Source organism: Lissotriton vulgaris, chromosome 5 (genome assembly GCF_964263255.1).
Source record: "Lissotriton vulgaris chromosome 5, aLisVul1.2, whole genome shotgun sequence".
In the NCBI taxonomy this organism is placed as follows: domain Eukaryota; kingdom Metazoa; phylum Chordata; class Amphibia; order Caudata; family Salamandridae; genus Lissotriton; species Lissotriton vulgaris.
In genome coordinates, this window is record NC_141693.1 from 387,082,943 (window position 1) to 387,104,969 (window position 22,027).

The following is a 22,027-nucleotide window of genomic DNA, read 5'->3' on the forward strand; positions in this document are numbered from 1 at the left end:
ATATTCCATATAGGTACCCTATATAGGCACAGGTAACACTGCAACCTTTCAACTATATCCTTCCCTACATTATGAACATAACGGTTCATAGGGACTAACCTTTTACCTAGATACAACACTGCATTCAAAACGCAGGTTTTTCCCTAGTACGAAACTCATACATTATGCATGAGGCTTCTTGGAAGCACAGCAGGACTGGCAGCAGGATGAACATCTCCTGTATAACATCTCTGTATAAAGTTCAGGCCCGACATCATCCTTTAGACCGACACCATAACACAGCAAGGTAGGACCCCTGGGGAGACCTGTGGGTATATATACATCATGTCTTGCTTAGAAAGACAGAGGAGTCTGTGACGTCACGGCTGACATACTGAGCAGAGATGCTGAGGTTACTGCATGCAGACACTCCAACTTGCAGTGGTCTGACATCTCTTGTGGGGTGTCCAACTTGAGACCAGGACAGGGGTCCCATATTGTCTCATTCTCAAGTAATGGGGTTGACTAGATCCTAGACGAATTCTTGGCATAACACCTACATAGATGCTAGGTACATTTAGGTACATCTAGTTAGGGAGACATCATAGGAGTACGTATTTATTATCATGTATCCTGTGTACTTGTATATATTTTTGATTACTTCAAAATGGTAGAACTGTACCATCCCTTTACTTTCGTAGTACTGCTAATCATATATCTATGCTACTGTCTAATGGTTGTTACAGCACATCTATTCTACACTAGAATAACAACTGGTCAGTAATTGAAATGCCGAGACTGTTTATTCTGTGTATATCAGAGGCAAACTAAGTGAGCATGTGTGACTGTAACAAAAGGTAGTATATTGTTTCCACGATCTTGGTGGATCAGGTTGTCATGTTCTGAGGTTGCCAGAAACTATTCTCTCTCCGATAAGAGAATATTCTAGTGGCACTGTGAGCTAGCTAATAGAAACAGGCTAACTTATCCGGTGGGGGTGCTCGGAAACAGTCTTGCACCAAACCCACAGTTATGTTATCCGAACGCGCAGATCCTGTATAGGATATATAGAAACTACATGACAGAGGGTGTTTTATAGTGTGGTTTGTAGGTGAACAAAATTAACCAAAACACATAAGGTGTTTGATGCTAGCATCCATTCAAAAGTCACAGGAAAAGTCCAATGTTAAACGTGTCCCACAACGGAATCGCCCATCGACAATCCACCACTAGAACACTGACAGCACAACTGTGAAATCTAAATAGCCTTGGCATAATCCCACCACATTGATGGCAACGGAGTAATGTTAGCCAGCAGAGAAGTCTGCTGCAACGACAGAGGTGAACTATTTATTAGGGGTGGGCGGAGTTTGCGTAGTCGTGCTACGCAAATCTCTGCGAAATGGTAAAAAATCACAGCGAGCACTAAAAAGTTCTGTGAACACGCGGAATTGCTTGTTCCGCCTGTTCCTGATGCTTTTTTCCTGTTCTCGAGTACTGTTTGTGTGCTCGGGGAGAAATATCTTATTGCAAAAAATTCTGCGACATCGCGGATCGCGGAAGTTTTGGCAATTTCGCGTTCTCCGCGGAACATGAAATTACCTAAATTCTGCGAGCAGAACAGAATTTACCACCCAGACCTACTGTTTATGCTGCAGAAAACACTGTTGATGTGGATAGTGATTAAGCCAGCACACACCTAAATAGGGTGGGTGGGATTCCGTCAACTTGACGGAGTACTTGTAAACTCTGCAGCGGAGGGACAACAGTGGTCCAGTCAAGATCTAAATCAGGCCCTAAATCTGTGATGAAGTCAGTCCCTCAACTGTCTCCATTCCCATTGCCAGACACAAGGCCACAGCATCTACCACTGTAAAGAACGGCTCTTTGGAAGGTTTTAATTGCTTCCTCTCACTTTAGGAAGGGAATCATTTTCTTTAACAGTCTGATGATAGGATTGATTAGCTGGGAGAATGCTGAATAAAGTGACAGTAAAAAATACAAAATCCTAAGAAGAACTGGATATCTCATACATTTAGAGGAGTTAGTCAATCCAGGATAACCTTAGCTTATGCAACATCAAATTAAACAAAAAAAACACAATTATAATCAAATGTGCAAAAGTCTATGTTTAAATAGCACACATGAAATAAATGCACATTTTGTAGTAGATAATCCTATCTATATGTTATAAGCCTGTAAGTGAAGTAAATACGTGCTAATTTAAGTTAGCCTAACCTCTGATGCCATATTTACCTATTAGCATTGAAAGACCTTTTTAGACTTGTCATCCTTTAGGGTGGTCTTCCCTCAGACTATTTGCCTACTTGAATCCAATTTCTGCTTAATTCATTTTTGTTAGCCTTAGGACGTTACCACTGCTGAGCCATTGCTAAAGTGCTTGTGTTCTCTCCCTTAAAAATGGTTTGATTGGACTATCCACAATTGGCGTATTTCATTTACATATAAGTCTCTAGTACAGTGCAGTATTTATGTTCGAGGCCTATAAATTAAATGCTACTAGTGGGCCTGCAGCACTGATTGAGCCACCCACTTATGTGGCCTTTTAAACATTTTTCAGGCCTGCCACTGCAGAGCTTGTGTGTGTAGTTTACGCTGCTATGTTGACTTAGCATTTAAAATGCTTTGCCAAGGCGTAAACTCAGCTTTTGTTACATATATTTCACCCCTATAATTCTGAGGCCTACCCCGCTTTTAAGTTAACATTGGGAATTCCTTGTTACATCTAATAAGCTGTAATTCCCAATTGGAAGGAAGCAGATTTGTCATGTTTAGTACCAATGCAATTGTATTGAGGAATACTCTTTACTAGTAAGGTCTAATTTATCATCACAATTTTAAAAAGACACTTTTTGAAAGATGGCATTTTTCTGCTCTTAGCCCTGTGTGACTGCAGTTCGTATCAAATACACTTCTGGGGTTGGTGACAGCTGGGCTTTGTGTTTTCCCTCTAGACAGCCACACACAAAGAGAAGCTTAGGTGCGACTTGATGGGCCATTCACATCCTGATGGGCCATCCTGAGTAGGATGGGTGGAAGGAGCTCGAAACAGACTAATCCTAACACCTGAATAGACTGTGTCCTGCCCTCACACAAAATACTGCTTAACTCCCCGTATTGAGTCTGAAGCCAGGGCAGTTATGATTGACCTCCGTATACTTCAAAGTCCTTCTTTGAAGTCTCCTCGACTTCAAAGGCACCACTCAGTATTAAAACTGGACTTCTGACCCTGCCACTTCAGTACACTTCTGGAACTGTGGATACTCTGCCAGGAAGAAGTACTGCAGTGCTGCTACAAGACTGCCACTCTGCTGGCCTGCTTCTCCAGAAGAACTGCCTTTTTGCTGTGCTGACCTACTGCCCTCCTGGTCTGGGTGAGATGGACGGGAACCTAGATCCAGAGTGACTCCAAGGGCTTCCCTTCTGATTCAAGTCTGAAGGACATAAAAGACTTCCAACTCACCTGCCTCAGCTCCTGGACTCTGCCATCCATGAATCTGACCTGCCAACTGGTGACAATCGAGTCCTGGGTCTTGGAATTGTGATTAAAGTGCTGCTCAAGCAGAATCTGTGCATCGCTGTTGACGCAAAGAGCTTGGAACATGGCATCTCCTCCACTGCAGATGCAATGCTGCCTTTGTGAGGTGCAACTCCTATACATCCTCGACTGCATGACACATTGACTTCATTCTTGATACATCATTGCCTGTGCATGGCTCGAAACCAACACATCGCCTACTTGTTTGGCTCGACAGTGACATATTGCCCCCTCTGCATCCTTCATCTTGTCTTCGACGGCAACGCAACTAAGGTATTTTACAGCAGGTCAAAGCTGGTCCCTATATATGTTGTGTACTCAATCGCAGTTAGCCTTAACTTTTGAATTTGGCCCAGTCTTGCACAACCTGATAGCCCCAAATGGCACTTTTTGACTTTAAGCACTGCATTTCAGTTTATTCCTAAAAAAATCATAACTTTAGTTCTAATAATTGGAATTGTTTTGATTTTGTTTTGTTCATTAAATTAAGCTCTATATTTCTAACCAGGTATGGGATCTTTTTGTTTGGTGCTTTCACTGTTTTATTATTTGAAGTGTTGCACACATACTTTGCACATTAAGTTAAGCTTGTCTGTTCTGTTCCAAGCTACCCTGTGGATGAGCACAGGTTACTTTATGGTTTGTTTGTGACTTACCCTGAGTAGGTTTGTGGTTCCCGCTTTGCTTGGACAGGGTGCCAACCAGAAACCAAATTGATAACAGGTCTGCTTTCACTGTGAAATGTTGTTTTGTATGAAATGTTTATCGCTTTGCTGCAGATGCTGTAACTTACTAGAATCCTTCTGTTAGCTAGTAAATAGGCATTTGTTTTGTATTAGACAACTGATAGCAAGGTTCACATTGTGAGGAGAGGAGACAACAGGAAGGATCATTAATGGAAAGTTCATTTTCAACCACAAAATGTGGACGAAGTATATTTTCATGGTCTTGTGTCTGTAGCACATTGTGCAGATGAGAGCAGGGCAGATGGGGAGATTACTTATTCCAATGAGTTTACTAAAATCCTATTAGACATTGTGAGCAAAGAGAGGGAAACAGCTAGAATATTGTGTGGTTATATTAATGCGTGTTCTTAGAGTAGGTAGAGAGAAACATGTATCTCCTGATCTTCTGGCTTGTTATAGGAAGAGCACATTGGACTTTACAGAGGTCCGTAGGTCAGCTCTCCTTATGAGAGGTTTGCCTTTAATTTCCATTTATAGAAGGTGCCTGCGGATTTTTGCTGCGAATACTTTCCAGCTTGATCTTTTCCTTCAAATCGAAGTGCAAAGGCTTTATGCTTATGTATTTATTTTCTTATCAGAATTCATGATTGGGTTTCTGAACCTCATTCTATTCCAGTTAAATTCAATTTAGATTTGGGAATTTCCTTTATGGAAAACGCTTGTGGTATTATCTCAATTTCAACTGCAACTGTGTCTAACATTGTATTTGTCCTTATATCGAAATATCAATTATTAGATTATATTGATTTCTAATGCTGATTCTTTAAAAAACAAATGCTTATACATAAGAGGCTTAAATAATGTATTATTAAAACCCTTTAACTCGCACTAATTCTCTTTATTGACTGTACAAAAAGTATTTCATGATTTTCATCATTCAAGTTGCTGTAGATGATTGCTCCATTTTACTTTTCCTTGTCAACTATCAAAGGTCTGCACGTGAAATGGCAAGGACTATTTGTTGATTACACCTGAAGATTAAGCTATCGAAAACCCCACTCCATCACTTTCTTATTATCCATGTGAAGCCCTTTTGGTGAGCTGAAGAAGTCTATAAATTCCACAATGGTACCATGATGGAACATGTCTTTGCCTTGGCAAATGATTGGTTATTTCTCTATAGCAGGATTTTAACATGATGGAGGTGACCTTGGTCATTCTCAGAAAAGATAAGAATATCAACGATCTAAACAACTACGCAAATGTGAGTATACTCACGACCGATCTTGTTGATGAAATATTGTAATTCACTGGGTGCATTACACAATCTGAATGGCTTAACTTGATATTCAAGAATACAAACTTAGTATGGAAGGCTGTCCTCTTTGTATCTCTTTCTCAAACACAAATCAGGTAGTGTGCTTCTGAAGAAACCCAAGGCGGACCCCAAGTACCTCAAGAACTTCCGGCCCATCTCCCTGCTCCCGTTCCCGGCAAAAGTAACAGAGAAGATCGTCAACAAACAGCTAAACCGCTACCTTGAAGACAACAGTATCCTGGACCCCTCCCAATCCGGTTTTCGCAGCAACCACAGCACCGAGACCGCCCTCATCGCCGCCACTGACGACATCAGGACCCTGATGGACAAAGGAGAGACAGCCGCCCTCATCCTCCTGGACTTATCAGCAGCCTTTGGCACAGTCTGCCACCGCACCCTATCAACACGCCTCCAGGACGCCGGCATTCAAGAGAAGGCCCTGGCCTGGACCACATCCTTCCTCTCCGGAAGAACACAGAGCGTCCGCCTCCCACGATTCCGCTCAAAAACCACAGAGATCATCTGCGGCGTTCCACAGGGATCCTCCCTCAGCCCAAAACTGATCAATATCTACATGGCTCCTCTCACCCACATCGCACGGCAACATAATCTCAACATCATCTCCTACGCCGACGACACCCAGATGATCATTTCCCTCACCGAAGACCCCCACACCGCCAAAGCTAACCTCCACAGAGGGATGAGAGCCACAGCCGACTGGATGAAGGACAGCAGACTGAAGCTGAACTCAGACAAGACGGAGGTCCTCATCCTCGGATCCGCCCCATCGGCCTGGGACGACTCCTGGTGGCCCACCTCACTAGGCACAGCCCCGGAACCCACGGACCACGCACGCAACCTGGGGGTCATCCTCGACTACACCCTCTCCACGACCAGGCAAGTCAACCCCGTATCTGCGTCCTGCTTCAACACCCTCCGAATGCTCTGCAGAATCTTCAAATGGATCCCTATCGACACAAGAAAGACCGTCACCCAGGCCCTCGTCACCAGCCGACTTGAGTACGGGAACACCCTCTACCTAGGAACTACTAACAAGCTCCTGAAACGACTACAATGAGTCCAGAACGCCTCAGCTCGACTGATCCTCGACGTCCCCCGTTTCAGTCACATCACACCCCACCTGAGAGGCCTGCACTGGCTCCCCATCAACAAAAGGATCACCTTCAAGCTCTTCATCCACGCACACAAAGCACTCCACAACACCAGACCTACCTACCTCAACAGCCGAATCAGCTTCCACACCCTTCCCGAAACCTCTGCTCAGCCAACCTCGCCCTCGCTACAGTCCCTCGCATCCGGAAAACTACAGATGGCGGAAGATCTTTCTCCTAACTTGCCGCCAAGACCTGGAACACCCTCCCAACCACCCTACGACAGACTAAGGACCTACTAGCCTTCAGAAGACTCCTCAAGACCTCGCTCTTCGATCAGTGGCAGCACCCCCCCCCTAGCGCCTTGAGACCCTAACGGGTATGTAGCGCGCTTTAGAAATGTAATGATTGATTGATTGATCTATCTTAATGAAGTCCTCTGAATTCCTAATGTGATCAAGTATAACCTGTATTAAAGGTGAGGGAAAACCGTTCCTGATTGTAGTTTGAGTCAAGGCTCTTTGATCTATGCAAGTGAGGAATTTACCACTTTGCTTGGGCACGAAGAAAAGAGGAGAGGCTGCAGGTGATTGTGATGGTTGAATAAATCCATTTTCAGAAATTAATCTGCATATTTTAGCAGATGCACTAGGCGTAATTCGCAAAAGGTAATTTACCCTTTAAAGTATGTCTACACAATTTGGCAGGTTTACTAGTTTTCAGTATTCACATAGTGCACCTTTGTAGTAACTTATTCTTTTGTAGTAACTCACACTAGTGAGCCCAGCGCCTCATAATCCCAGCCACTAGTACTGCAATGCCCTTCCATAAAAATTTATTGAGATAACGACTTACTACAAAAGTGTAAGTCACTAAAAAATGCTGAAGATACTTCAGAAGTGCAGTTTGAATAGACCAAAAAATAATGAACTTACTCAAAAGTTACTAAAAAAGTGCAGTTTGTGAATGGCGCTTTGTAGTAAATTTAGTAGTGCTACTGTAGTAATACAAAACGTACTACAACGTACAGTTCATTCAGTGCGGGGAGGCTTTGTAGGCCCCCCAAGCCCTGGGAACCACCACCTTCCTGGGGCTTTGTACTTGAAGGGAGGGGGGCCGCATGGCCCCCCTCCTGGAGCCCTTGATGGCCCTAGGGACTACCACCCCCCAGGGCCAGCTCATGCAATGTCCAGGGTGGCCCACCCCCGGGACATAACTGTCTGCTATGACAGGGCTGGAGCATGGCTTCTGCCCTGCCTTAGCAAACCCTGTTTTGCTTCATTGAAGCGATAGCAGGAAACCTGCTCTCGCTTCAATGTAGTAAAGCAGAATTGCTTTTGAACAAGGGGAGCTGCATTTCAGCAGCTCCCCTTGTGCAAAAGCAATGATGGCTCCCGCAGGAGGCGGGGAGCTGGCAGGACCGTGGAGGCATTGGGGTTCCCCCATGGTCCCCAACCATGAGGCCAGGCCCCAGGGAATGGGGTCCCTGGGGCGAGAAGTGGCCCGGGAGGGGGGCCATGTGCCCCTCCTCCCCTGCAAAAAAGAAGTAAATAATAAAAAAATTAAAGGCCGGCCCCAGGGGATGGGGGTCCCCATGGCCATTATTGGCCTGAGGAGACGGGCCACATAAACAACCCCTCAAAGAAAAAAAGAAAAAGGTAGAAAAAAAACTACCCATTCCATGGGGGAAGGAATCCCGGGGCCGAAATTGGCCCTCGAGGGGCCCCACGCAGCCCCCTTTCTGTTTTTAAAATATATATATTTTTAATAAATAGGGGACAGGCCCTGGGGGATGGGGTCCCCAGTGCCCCAAAAATGATAAAAGAAGGAGGGCCACACAGCTCCCTTCTAAAAAAAAAAAAAAAAAGAAAAAAGGAAAGAAAGAAAGCCTGCATCTCGCCTGGAGGCCACGGCCCCTCCCTGCACAACTCTGCAAATGCGCCTGTGGCATGTTGTAAGTTGGGGAATTAATTCTCCTTGAATACTGAAGGTCCCTGGGGCCAACTAGCCCACCAGGTACCTCCAGTATGCGCCACAGAGATGTGTTGCAGAGAGGTGTTCCGAGGCCACGCTCCTTTTCACACCACTCTGCAAACGCCAGTTCTGGTACACTGCTTGTGGGGCAATGAGGTCCTCTTGTGTCCTGAGGACCTCAGGACACAAGTGGACTTCATCCTCTGAGCAGCAATGTGCCAGAAGCTGCATTTGCAACGGGGTGATTAGAAAAGTTGAAGGGTACTGCGTTGTTATTTTATGAATGTTTGGGTAGTGGCGGCATGATCGAATGAGTGTATGAATAATGGTTGGGTGATTGAAGGAGTGCATTGGTAGTACCTGGGTAATTGAAGGAGTGAATGAGTAGTGCTTAGGTGATTAGAGGACTGCATGGGTAGTGCACAGGTGTTTGTAGCACAGCATGGTTATTGCCTGGGTCATTGGATGACTACATGGGTACTGACTTAATGATTAGAGTACTGCAAGGAGAGTGCATGGTGAATTAATAAGTGCAGGGGTATTAGCGGAGTGATTGGATAAGTACATAGTACTGACTGGGTGATTGGAGGAGTGCATGGGGAGTGACAGTGTAATTGCTGGACTGCATGGGTACTACCTGGGAAACTGCAGGACAGAATGAGTGGTGTGTAGATGATTAGAGAACTACATGAGTAGTGCACAGGGGATTGTGGCAGTGCATGTCCTACATTCTAGGTCATTACATGAGTACATGGGTACTGACTGAATGAGTAGACTACTGCAAGGAGAGTGTTTGGTGAATTTATAAGTGCTTGGTTTACTGCATGACTACATGGGTAGTGCTTGGCTGATTAGGAGAGTGTATTGGTAGTGCCTGGGTGATTTCATAACTGTTTAGGTAGTGGCGGAGTGATTTCATGAGTGCTTGGATACTAACTCGGTGATTGGACAACATGGAACCAGTCAACAATTACTCAAGCAGCTTTAAAATCACCTACTCCCTACCTATGCACTCCACTAATCGGTCGGGCACCTCTCAATAGTTCACCAAGCAACCATATAACTTTTTAAATACAAACTGAACACATAGATCAGTCATTACATATTATCTATTGAAGTAGATAAGTACAACATACCTGCAAGGCTAATATGTGGCTGTTTACTTTTGACGTACATCTTGACCATTCTATCTACAAAAAAGTAACATCATTAAAGTATAACTCTCAACAGACTTGAGAAAGAAAGGTAATTAACAACACCTTTTATGAGCCTTTTTAAAACCACAATTTTATTCTACATCTTCACCTTTGTATCTAAAATTATATGGCCTCATTCAACTATACCTTTGTTTCGGACTACATAGAGAAGCCTAATTTACAGCACCTTATTTCACCATGCAATCTTCTAATATATGGCATCATTTAACTTTACCTTTGTACAAACTAATAAAAGAAACGTAATTATTAACACCTGATATGATCATCTTTTATAGCATAGGTATATGGGTACGGACTGAATAATTTGAGTACTGCAAGGAGACTGTATGGTGAATTTATATGTACTAGGGAATTGGTGGAGTGATTGGATAAGTACCTAATACTGTCTGGGTGATTGGAGGAGTGCATGGAGAGTGACGGGGTGATTGCTGGACTGCATGGGTACTACCTGGGGAATTGAAGGAGCAAATGAGTAGTGTGTAGTTGACTAGAGGACTGCATGGGTAGTGTACAGAGGATTGTAGCAGTGCATGTGTTAGTGCATGGGTCATTACATGAGTAAATGGCCACTATCTGAATGATTAGAGCACTGCAAGGAGAGTGCATAGTGAGTTTATACATGCTTGGGAATTGGTGGAGTTATTGGATGAGTACATAGTACTGGCTATACCAAAACAAGAGAAGAAAATACCCTAACACTCCACTGAATGTGCATTAAACATTCAAATTCACACAGATGGCTATGACCATTCAAATGTAGAAGTATGGAATGAATGTAGGGTCAGTGATTCCCCCTTACGTCCATATTGCTCATGTTCTCGACTTGAGTCACAGGGTGCAACAATATTGATTTCACTCCGGGTGGCGTTGACACTACAACAGAGACACATCCCTTAGTTACTTCCTTGTCCAGCCCAGGATGGAACCACACCCATAGCCCCGGGGTCTTTGTTCACCGCCCTATGCTGGACTGGCATACACCAAGCTAGCCCACTCCTCTTACCCTTCTGGGATGGAACTACAACGCTACGTGTCCCAGATCTTCCCTGTAGTGATATCCTGATCACAGGTCTAGTTGTCAGCATGCCACAGCCACTCCCTCAGGGCTGGTTTACACCCTCACCACACCCATCCAGTAAAGGCATCACAGGATATTTGACTCTGCCAATAAAAAACGGGCCAGGCGCACATGCTCGACGCCATTTGCACTCTCTAACTGGGTGTGTCCGTGTTGTTATTATTTATGCATGAGGGTTTAGGGACCTACCACATCTCATTCCCCACTGCCAGAGATGACATGATGCCATCCACATCACGATATTCAATCATAAAGGACCCATGGCTTGAGGTGCACAGAGTTGGTGGCGGCCGAGACACTTTCGCCAACACAGGCCATCCGCAACATGGTGATGACTTGAGGTACACAGAGTTGGTGGCAGCCGAGGCATTTTGGCCAACACTGGCCTCCCGCCACGTGGCGATGACTTGAGATACACAGAGTTGGTGGCAGCAAAAACACTTTGGCCAAGACAGGTCTCCCGCAACGTGGCGATGACTTGAGGTGCACACAGTTAGTGGCAACCGAGGCATTGTGGCTGACACAGGCCTCCTGCCACGTGGAGATGACTTGAGCTTCACTGAGTTAATGCCACCAGAGCTGAGCGGGTGTGCAACCTGCGATGATGCGTAGGCCTCAATACTCTATCCTGGCAAGTAAGACCAGATTTGAATTGTGAGCTCAGCTGGACAGCGTGTACAACGTAGGCAGCAGCCTGTACAAATAAGACTGCTCGGCAAGGTGCAGCAGGATGCACTGGGGGCCTATTGCACAGAATTCAGCGGTGGCTAAGGAGGTTGCTCCAGCACGTTTGGGCCATCTTGGATATACGCCAGTGGCAGCAGGTGAGCATTGAGGTCTGGGTGCGCAGGGTCGGGCAGTCATCACTGGGCGGCGGACCGGTCTGAGGACTAGTACTGGGGTGCTTGCTTGCGAAAGATGTAGGAATCATGCACACTACCTGGGAAGTTTGCGACAATATTAATGTGCAGGCCCCGGTGGTCCAGTTTTGCCTGCACATTGTTAGAATGCATGTGGTTTCTGTTGAGGTGATTGTGTGCAGTGTCGGCAGGGGGGCACAAGTAGTACATGTGTGCAATCAATTGCCCCAACACGAGTGGAAAGCCTGCTATGGCATGGTTACCTTGCTTAGTCTCCAGCTGTTCCTGTGCAGTGTGGGTGAAGTAAAGCTGCAGGTGTATCAAGCTGAAACAAACCGTGGTGCTTACAGGTATGATAAATCTTGCATAATGAGACTGTAACAGAAATTCATCTGGTCGTAACCTTCTTTTTCTTTCCTATGAAGGTCACGACCACACAAACTTCAGTTACACTCTTTTTGCGCAGGATTGATCATACCTGTAAGCATTCCAGTTTGTCCAAGTACAATACATTGTACCAGATTACATTTGTGACCATACTAACGCTTGACCATTGTCACCATTTATCCAACGGGTTTCGGAATACGGACTTTCGGAATTGTATTTGGATTTCCAGAATGATCTGCAGTTATTTGGATTCACAAGTTGCTGTGATGATGTTCCCTGTTGGGAATGTCTCTTGTTGTTTGATGTTTTTGGGTTATTAATTTATAATTTTTTAATAAAGTACTGTTTTTCCACTACTGTTGACTACTAGACCTCATGACCTGGCGTACACCCATTTCAGAAACCACATTCTTGGATCTGGAGAACAGAGGCGCAAGGCAACAGCTGGGATTGGGGTTGGTTATGCAGGAATACAATGAATTGGGCCGACCGTGTAGTGCAAATACAAGGGCTCGCCGTTGCCTTCGTGGACATGCATCCAAGACATGTGTGGGGAAGTTTAATAGGGCTGGCTGTGAGACTCCTACGACTCTGGCAGTTGTTGCTTGGCAAGTACCAGAGACCAACAGGTGCAGCACAGCCAGCAGCTTTGTCTGCAGCGAATGTTAGTTTTCCCTTATGTTGGTACCGTCAACCTGTGGGCAATGTGGCAGTGTGCACCAACTTGAGAATGGGGCAAAAATTATTTTGCAACTTTTGCTGCACTAAACTGGTGATAACACAGCCATATGTCCCCACTGTTGGGTTATAGTGTGGCTCTAAAACGAGCCCTTGAGTTTGTTGTATCTAAATGCGAATCACAAGAAAAGAGTCTTAAAAAAAGGTGAAAAAACCAGAAAAGTTGGTAGGGTACAAACACCCTGCCCCCCTAGGCCTGCTCAGGGGATCGCACATGGACCCCCGCAGACATAAATAGCATTTTATTTTTTTTAAAGTGGCTGGGTACGCGAATCCGGATGGAAAAAAACCAAAAAACGATGGGGCGTATTCTCAAGGACTTATCGCTGATTTATTTGCACTTTAGCGCAGCAAAAGTGGCAAAATAATTATTGTTCCATTCTCAACCTGGTGCAAACTGCCAATATTGGCAGTTTTCCAGCAATAGCTTCCGTAAAAAACATCCCCACGGATGAGAGCGACAGCTAACGCTAAGGATATGGAGAGTAGGCGTTCCCATCCAAAAAAACACGAAAACACAACATCCTGATTTTTTAACGAACCAGCCAATTCTGTGATGCGATTCAAAAACTGGCAATAAACTGCGTTAGCAGTAGGAATTTAACACCTACCTTTTACTTGTGTAAAGCAGGATGAATACCTACAGTATGAAAGGGAACCTAGCCCAGAGCCACATCTGAAGACCAACACATGTCATGGAGCTACTGATCATGCAGCTCTGACACCCAAGAGGGCCACAACACCCACCGCCACCACCCCCAGGATCCCCCCAACTACCACCAAGGCAGCGCAGAACAGGACAGTGGGAATTCTGAAAACGACATGACCCCTCAGCCACACAATAGTTGAATTTTGGGAGAGGTAGGAACTAAGTATGCATGATGGAGGCAAGTCACCAATGAATAAGAATGCACACAATGCCAAGTGTGGCAGTGATTTTCTGGACAGACTTCTCTATGCAAAGCACAGACCTCTCCATGTGGATATATACTGCTGGTGCTTGTAGTGTTGTGGACAGTGGACGTTACCATGTTACCTCAGGCAGTGGGGAAGATCTCAGTCATGTAGCTGTTTTGTCCCTCCCTGTAAGCATAAGTGGAGTGGGCTGATCTGACATATGCCACTCCAGCATAGGAGTTTGAATAAATAGCCCGGAGCTCTGGGTGTGGTTTACTTCTGGAAAGGCCAGCACGTCTGCCAGGGCGGCGGCCCTCACCCTGTAACAAGGCCACCGCCATGACCACCGGCCTCCTCAACACAGCCCCCATGCAATCCCAGTTGCACAGCACTGTGGAGTTATGTCTGTGCTGACTACTGCCTTAGATCTGCACTGCCGACAGCAGGGCTCAAAATTTAGATCGAGTCGCGATTGCAGATGACGCAGTGCACTAGACAACAGACACTCCTACCAGTGCAGCCTGACCGGACCACACACCATCGCAGGCTGGGTACCCGTTGAGCGCCACATGTGCCACTATCTCATTGCATAACACGTCCCTGTCACGTGGCCTTATTGAGGTAGAATTAAGTCGGCAAAAGACATTGCTGGCTGCGCACACGCTGATTGCTTCAGGTGCCACTAACTGCGCAACAGTATGTCATTGCTACATGGCTGTTGGCCCTTGCTGACCACTGTCTCCTGCCTACAATGCAGTCAGCAGGGCTCACAATTCAAATTCAGTTTTGATTCATTAATTGCAGAGTCCAGTAGGCAACAGAAAATGCATCCAGTGCATCCCGCCCGGATGACGCATCATCGCTGGCTGCCCACGCGATGAGTGCTTCAGGCGCCACTAACTCTGTGCGGCTCAAGTCAATGCCACGTGGCTGTGGGCCCTTGCTGACCGCTGCCTCAGACTGACACTGCACTCAGCAGGGCTCACAATTAAAACTGAGTCTTCATTTATTATTGGCTGAGTGCTTCAGGTGCCACTAGCTCTGTGTAGCTCAAGTCAACGCCACGTGGTTGTGGACCCTTGCTGACCACTGCCTCCGGCCTACACTGTGGTCAGCAGGTCTCGCACATATCCAATCCAATCCTGACCTGCAAAAACACGCCATCATAGCTGGCTGCGCACACGCTGAGCTCTTAAGGTGCCACTAACTCTGTGCCCCACAGCTCATGGACCATTTATGATTGACTTTCGTGCTGTAGACACCTGATGCAACAATGTCACTCCAGGCAGCAGGAATATCCCGAAGGGACAGTTCTAGTGCCCCTACCTCAGTGTACCACAAGTCATGGACCTGAGGGCTGGCTTACACTCTCCCCACACGCATCCAGCACAGCTGTCACTGGGCATAAAAATGTGCTGGGCGCACTTGCCCATAGCCAGTTCCACTATCTATCTAACTGTGTCCGTGTGTTCATTATGTATCCATGATGGCCCCTGACCCTACCACATTACATTGTGAGGTGGACAGGGAACGCAACCATGTTACCTCTGGCGGTGGGGAAGACCTCTGTTATGTAGCTTTGTCCCCCCCCTGTAAGCGTAATTGGCGTGGGCAGAGCCGGCGTACGCCATTACAGCATAGGGGTGTGCAGAATTTGCCCAGGGCTCTGGCTGTGGTTCAGTTCCGGACTGGACAAGGAAGTAACTAATGTGTGTGTCTGTGTTTTAGTGTCAGCGCCACCTGGCACACAATTGACAATGTTACAATTTAGCATGCACCCGGAGGGCGGACTCACATGAACGGAGAAATGAAGGAGCGCAAGACCGCTCGGGGTGTTGGCTCATACATGCCAAGTGTTGTGTGTATCTGTATTGCCGCACCATGAGCCACATGCCAAGCCCTTCTCACAGCATGACTTCAGCCAGGCATGAACTCTATATCTGTGTCCTCCCTATCCTTTTCATAGGCCTACACTCACATGGCCACCCACCTTCAATGGCCAACATCAGTATTTCACTGTCAGGCTTGTGGACATGCGCAGAAAAGCATGACAATTGTGTGCCGTAGGAGTGCAAGTGATGCAACCGTGCATCACACACAAGTAAATAGGCTTGGAGGGAGGGAGGAGCTGCTGTGAGGCAACGTAACATACAGTGATGCCGCACATTTGCCACATACAAGACATGTCAAACATGAATCCCAAAGTCGCACACATCCTACCCCACCCCAATAAGCCACATCACATTGCCTGAATGCAAGCAGATGACAAACTAACATTAGGGTTGAAAGCTCCTTTTTCTGAACTATCAGGTGGCAGCATATCTATTGGTGACACATAATAACCCTTAGCAACTGACTTCTACCCCCATTCTGCTTAATGCCAGTTTCCTTAGTAACAGTTCATGGAACATTCAACTGAACTGACAGGTCACAAGTTCACCACACAATGGTGCAAATGCTAACAGTAGGTGTGGTTGACTTTGCAAAATATGACATTATCCTTTCTACTTTACCTTTCAATCATTTTTTGCTAACCAATAAAAAAACATGCTTTTTAAAGAAAGTAAAATGCACCCTATTTTTGAATGTACAAACTTCTTAAACAGCCAATCAATTCTCTACTTTCGTAAAAACAGCATCTTTTCCACCATTTTAGACACCTCTCATTCTACCAAGTGATACTTCAGCTACAGACATCTTTTTATTACTTCCACCCATCCCTTCAATGCTGCTTTCAGTGTGGATTGTAGGGCACAGCTATGTTTTCTGGTGAAAACGGTTTGCTGAACGCAGAAGTATTGACAAAGACCTACTTTGGCAAAATGTAAACATTAAATGGATTGGACAGAGAGGATTAAAGTGGCATCAATTAATGCCTCTGTTTAAAACCCTTTTGCATCTTCAACCTCATGATTGTGCATTGTGATGGCAATCACTGACTGGGGTAGGTCTGGAATTGCTAACTAGGGACACCTTTGCAGAATTGATGTTGATTGTCCCCAAACTGTCTTTGTATACTGTAACATATGCCAAAGACAGAAATGGAACTGGTCCAATCAATGTTGTGCTCATATTGAGAAAGCTTGAAAAAATGTCAATAAAGCTGTTTCTGCTTACCTCAGAGACCATAGAATGGGCTCCATCTATAACCACAATCTATGTTTCCGTAGGGATGGCACCTACAGAAGTGATAGAGTACACATCACTGATGAAGGCAGTGTTTCTCAACAACCTGAAGCTCTGCATCCGCACTTACATGTAGCTACAACAATCTCCCAATAAAAACAGGGGCTCCTTTTAGAGCCAACCAATAACCCAACATATAACCAAGCTTTTTAAAAAAAAATATTTTAGCTTGGAGCCGCACACCCATCACATTTACACTAGAGAGCTGAGCTGAGCGCTGCGCTCTGGTCGCAACTCCAAACTTTGTCGGAAAAAAATGTGTCTACTTCCACTAATTTATATTCGCCCTGGGGACCCCAACCCCCAGGGCATCCTCAAATGTTTTTCTTTTCTAAAGGAGAGGGGTCATTTTTGACCCCAAGGACCCCATCCCGGGGCATGGCCACTCGTTAGGGATCTTGGTGGAGCCCCAACTCCCCCGTGGTCCCGCCGGCTCCCCGCCTCCTGCAGGAGCCAGCATTGCTTTTTCACCAGGGGAGCCTCTGACATGCAGCTCCCCCTGTGGAAAAGTAATCCTGCTTTCATTCATTGAAGCGAGAGCAGGTTTACCTGCTCTCGCTTCAATGAAGCAAACAGCAGTGTCCCAGGAATGGGCACCCCAGGACATTGCAGGAACCGGCCTTGGTAGGTGGCGATCCCCAGGGCCACTATGGGCTCCAGGAGGGGTGCCGTGCAGCCCTCTTTCAACATTTGTAAAGCCCCAGGAAGGTGGTGGTCACCAGGGAATGTGGGGGGGCTCTTTTCCCCCACACACAATTTTTGTTTTAAAACAGAGCCCCTGAGGGATGGTGGTCCCCGGGCTGCGGGGGAGACTGCGTATCCCCTTGCAGTTTATTATCAAAGCCCGGGGGAGGTTGTGGTCCCCGGGTCAGCATGTGGAGTTTGGGACCCCACACATTTTTTTTGTTTGTGCCCCAAAGAGGTGGCTGTTCCCGGTTCTGGAGTGTTGAAACCACCACTTGGTTTTTTTTCATGGCTAGAGTTGCGCATCCAGCGCAAGTTCAAATTTTTTTATAGAAAAAAAATTGGGGGGCCCTGGGGGTCCTTATGGACATGCTGAGCAGGCCTAGGGAGTCATGGTGTTCCTTCCCTGCCCCCTATTCTTCTTTTTCATAGATTTTTCCTCAGTTATCTTCTGACTTGGTAACTGTGTCACCAAATGGCTGCCAACACTTCCTGGTTTGGAGTGTTGGCAGCCAATCAAAGTGTAGCGTGTGCCCGGGAGGGTGTGAGAACCTTCCTCGGTGCTCAGATATCAAAACTTTCTTTTTCTAATTTCTCAGCAACTACTGAGCGGATTTACACCATTTAACAAAAAATGCTCTTTCTGAAGCAAGGGCTAACTTGTTGCCAAATTTGGGGTAGTTCCTTTCAGCAGTTCGGGCTGTAGCTTTGTCTAAAGTTTCCAATGGAGGATAGATATTAAACCCATTCTTTTTCTAATTTCTCAGGAACTACTGAACTGATTTACACCATTTTAAAAAAAGGGCTCTTTCTAAACCAAGACCTAGCTTTTAGCCAAACTTTGTGAAATTCAGTTCAACAGTTCGGGCTGTAGCTTTGTCTATAACTTTCCTATGGAAATTAACATGGGCAAAACGTGTTGTGGGACCACCCTTTTTTTCAGCCCCTGCTTGATGATTCGCCAAAAAACTTTCAAGACAGAAGCTGACCGGAGCTGGCAACTTTTTTGAAAATCCTTTGAAGATTCATCAACCTGCGCCAAGGTTATTGGGAAAAGAAAAGACGCTTTTGCATGGTGTGATGAAGACCCCCTTTGCCAGACCAATCAAATTTTGTATTTTGCCGATATTGAAACATTAAAAGGTGGAACATGCAGAATGAAAGGTATAATTAATTTAGTTTTAGTTAGTTAGAGCAGAGAAGCGATGCAAATGAAGAATTGCTGAGAGCAGAGAGTGGAGACTTGCTGAATCCTGTGGAGAGAAGCTGAAGCTGTGGGATACTGAGTTGCTTATGAAGAATCAACCGCACAACCTGAAGCAGAACTTGCTATCCTAATTTAATTGAGTTAGATTTGAAGATTGTGGAAGAATATCGAGGAGGAAGAGAGTGTCAGAGAGGGGTGTGGCGCAACCGTCGGTATCTTAGAGAGGGTGACTATCCGGTCCTGACTCCTGTCCTGATCACTGAACAACCGTCACGAGGTCAGAAATGAAAATGGTTTAGAGCTTGTATATGTAGTATTTCATTAATAATATTTACATTGTTATTTCTAACAGTGGTGGTACCTTTATTAATGGTAGCTAATTGTAGAAATAATACAGTCATGAATGAGAGAATAGATACCAATACAGGGAGTAATAAAACAGGATTAGAACAAGTAGATGAAGCTATGTATCTCAATGATGGATCTAATAATGATTCTTCTTTAAATGTGTTTTCTAATTTGTTGTTTCAGTATGTAGATACAATGGAGATTAGTGATTGTTACGTCTGTATGAAACTACCCACATCAGTATCAGAAGGGGTAACTTATCACCATATTCCTTTAACATATGGAGTGTCATGTAGTTATTCCTTTAACATATGGTGTGTCATGTAGTGTATTATTAAGCTTATTTTATGTAATCAGAAAGTTCCAGTATTTCTATTCTAAGATAGATGTAGTATTTCCAGAATTACCTGTTCGAAATAATATGAATCCAGTGCTTCGTAGTAAGGACGCACAGTTCAAGGGTGAATTATTTTTAACCATGAGCCCAATAGATATAGTACAGGCACATAAGAATAATCTAACATGTATATTACGTGGAGAAGAAAAGGAGTTTCTTAATTAAGTTGAGGAAAGGAGACAGGATTTAACAAAGAAAGCTGCTGAACAGAAAACGTACCTCCATGGGTTGGGAAAGAGGGAATTTATGCAAAGAGCTAGGCTCATGCTGCGATGTCCCTAGATTTTGTGAAGAAGGGGACAGTTTGTCTCCATAGGTTAAGGACAGAGTATAATACATATTTCATTGGTTGCAGTGAATGTGAACACAACTTCCTAATCATAGGGGGATGGGGACTAAAAGGGGGAACAGATCCTGTATTTCCAGGCATCTATTATGTATGAGGAAATAATGCTTATTATAGATTACTTGCAAGGTGGTATGGTAGCTGTTACTTTGTAATAGTATTTCCAAAAAAGTATCACATGGACAGAATCAATGGAATCAATGAAATATCTAAAGGACTTACACAAATTAAGATGGCTAGTTTTTCTGAAATAGTGGGTGATATATTTGGTGCACTGATACCCTCAGTTGGAGTCGATTTGGGAAACAAAGAGCAGCAGCGGGCCTTAGAATCGCCGCACCTAAATCCAGTTCCAAAGTAAGTGTCAGTTTTTGTGCTGCTAACCCCGACGTCAGCTGCTGAGTGCCGTCGCTGTGATTCCAGATCAAAGAGTACTTATCAGGTTTAGTGGGTGCGCACATGAACAAAGTCCAAAACAAATGATGATTGTATGTAAAAATATATTTCTTCTTTATTTAATCAAATTTGTAGAAAGATTCATTGATAAAATCACAAAAAAGAGATCAGCCAACGCGTTTCACTCCCATGCAGGGAGCTTGCTCAGGGCAGTATAAACACAATTGGATTCCAAGAGTAGAGAATCCATTGATGTATACGTGATGATAAGAAGGACAGTGGGTATTCACCATCAGCTTCAAAACTTCTCTTAGTATTCATGATTCAAATATCAATAGAATCACCGCCAGCTAGTTCAATATTATCCTTTCAGGATAATCCACGCCGGATGATACAGCATGCGAGCGATCGTCAGGATTCAGGGACCACGCTCGTGTTCCATTTGAGGAGACTGGGTGGCACTCAATACTACGGGTTATTTTATGTTCACCCACGATAAGAGGTTTACTGCGTGAACACACGCTCTCTTTCCGAAGCCAACTCAGTCTTGGGAGTGGACTATTGAATTATCTGGTGATCACTTTCTTTGGGGACACGAGAATCCTGAATAACATAAGAAGGTTCATTTCATATCCACGTGCATCTTCCCTTTTTAAAGCCGATTCTGCCTTAGGATTCGATTATTGAACTAGCTGGCGGTGATTCTATTGATATTTGATCCGTGAATACTAAGAAAAGTTTTGAACTGATGGTGAATACCTATTGTCCTTCTCATCATCACATATGCATCGATGGATTCTCCACTCTTGGAATCCAATTGTGTTTATACTGCCCTGAGGAAGCTCCCCGCATGGGAGTGAAACGTGTTGGCTGATCTCTTTTTTGTGATTTTATCTGTCCATCAATAGTTGTTTTTGCATTTGTCACCCAGAGTGGGATGGGTATGCTCAGACGTGAGTCACATGCTCTCCATGCCACTGGGGTCAAGCTATCCTGGCTGATGACGGCTGATAGCTATACACCGGTCCTAGGATGCTTGATTCCGGTCCAGTGAAGACATGGCTTGGCAGTTCGGGCTGGACTGTTCTCATGAAGCACAGGGTCAAGGCTGATTTGCTAATGGTCGTGTCTGAACTGGGGTGGTCTGGTGAGCAAACAAATAGATGGATTTATGCCCAGATCTCTGTACTGGGGTGAATGTATGACATTGTTCTGCATTCTGTCCATCAATAGATGTTTTTGCATTTGTCACCCAGAGTGGTATGGGTATGCTCAGATGTGAGTCCCGTGCACTCCACGCCACTGGAGTCAAGCTATCCTGGCTGATGACGGCTGATAGCCAGAAACCGGTCCTAGGATGCTTGATTCTGGTCCAGGGAAGACATGGCTTGACAGTTTGGGCTGGACTGTTCCCATGAGGCACAGGGTCAATACTGATTTGCATATCATGTCTGAACTGGGGTTGTGTTGGTAGTAAGCATGGGCGAATTTTGCGAATCTGGCGTTCGCGAATTTAGTAAATTTGCGAACTCGCAATATGCAAAATCCGCGAATTCTCGCGAATTTGGGGATTTTTTTTTTGTGTTCGCAAGGATTTCTGCCAGTTCGCAAGGATTTCTGCCAGTTCGCGAGGGTTTTGTACCAGTTCGCAATTGCGA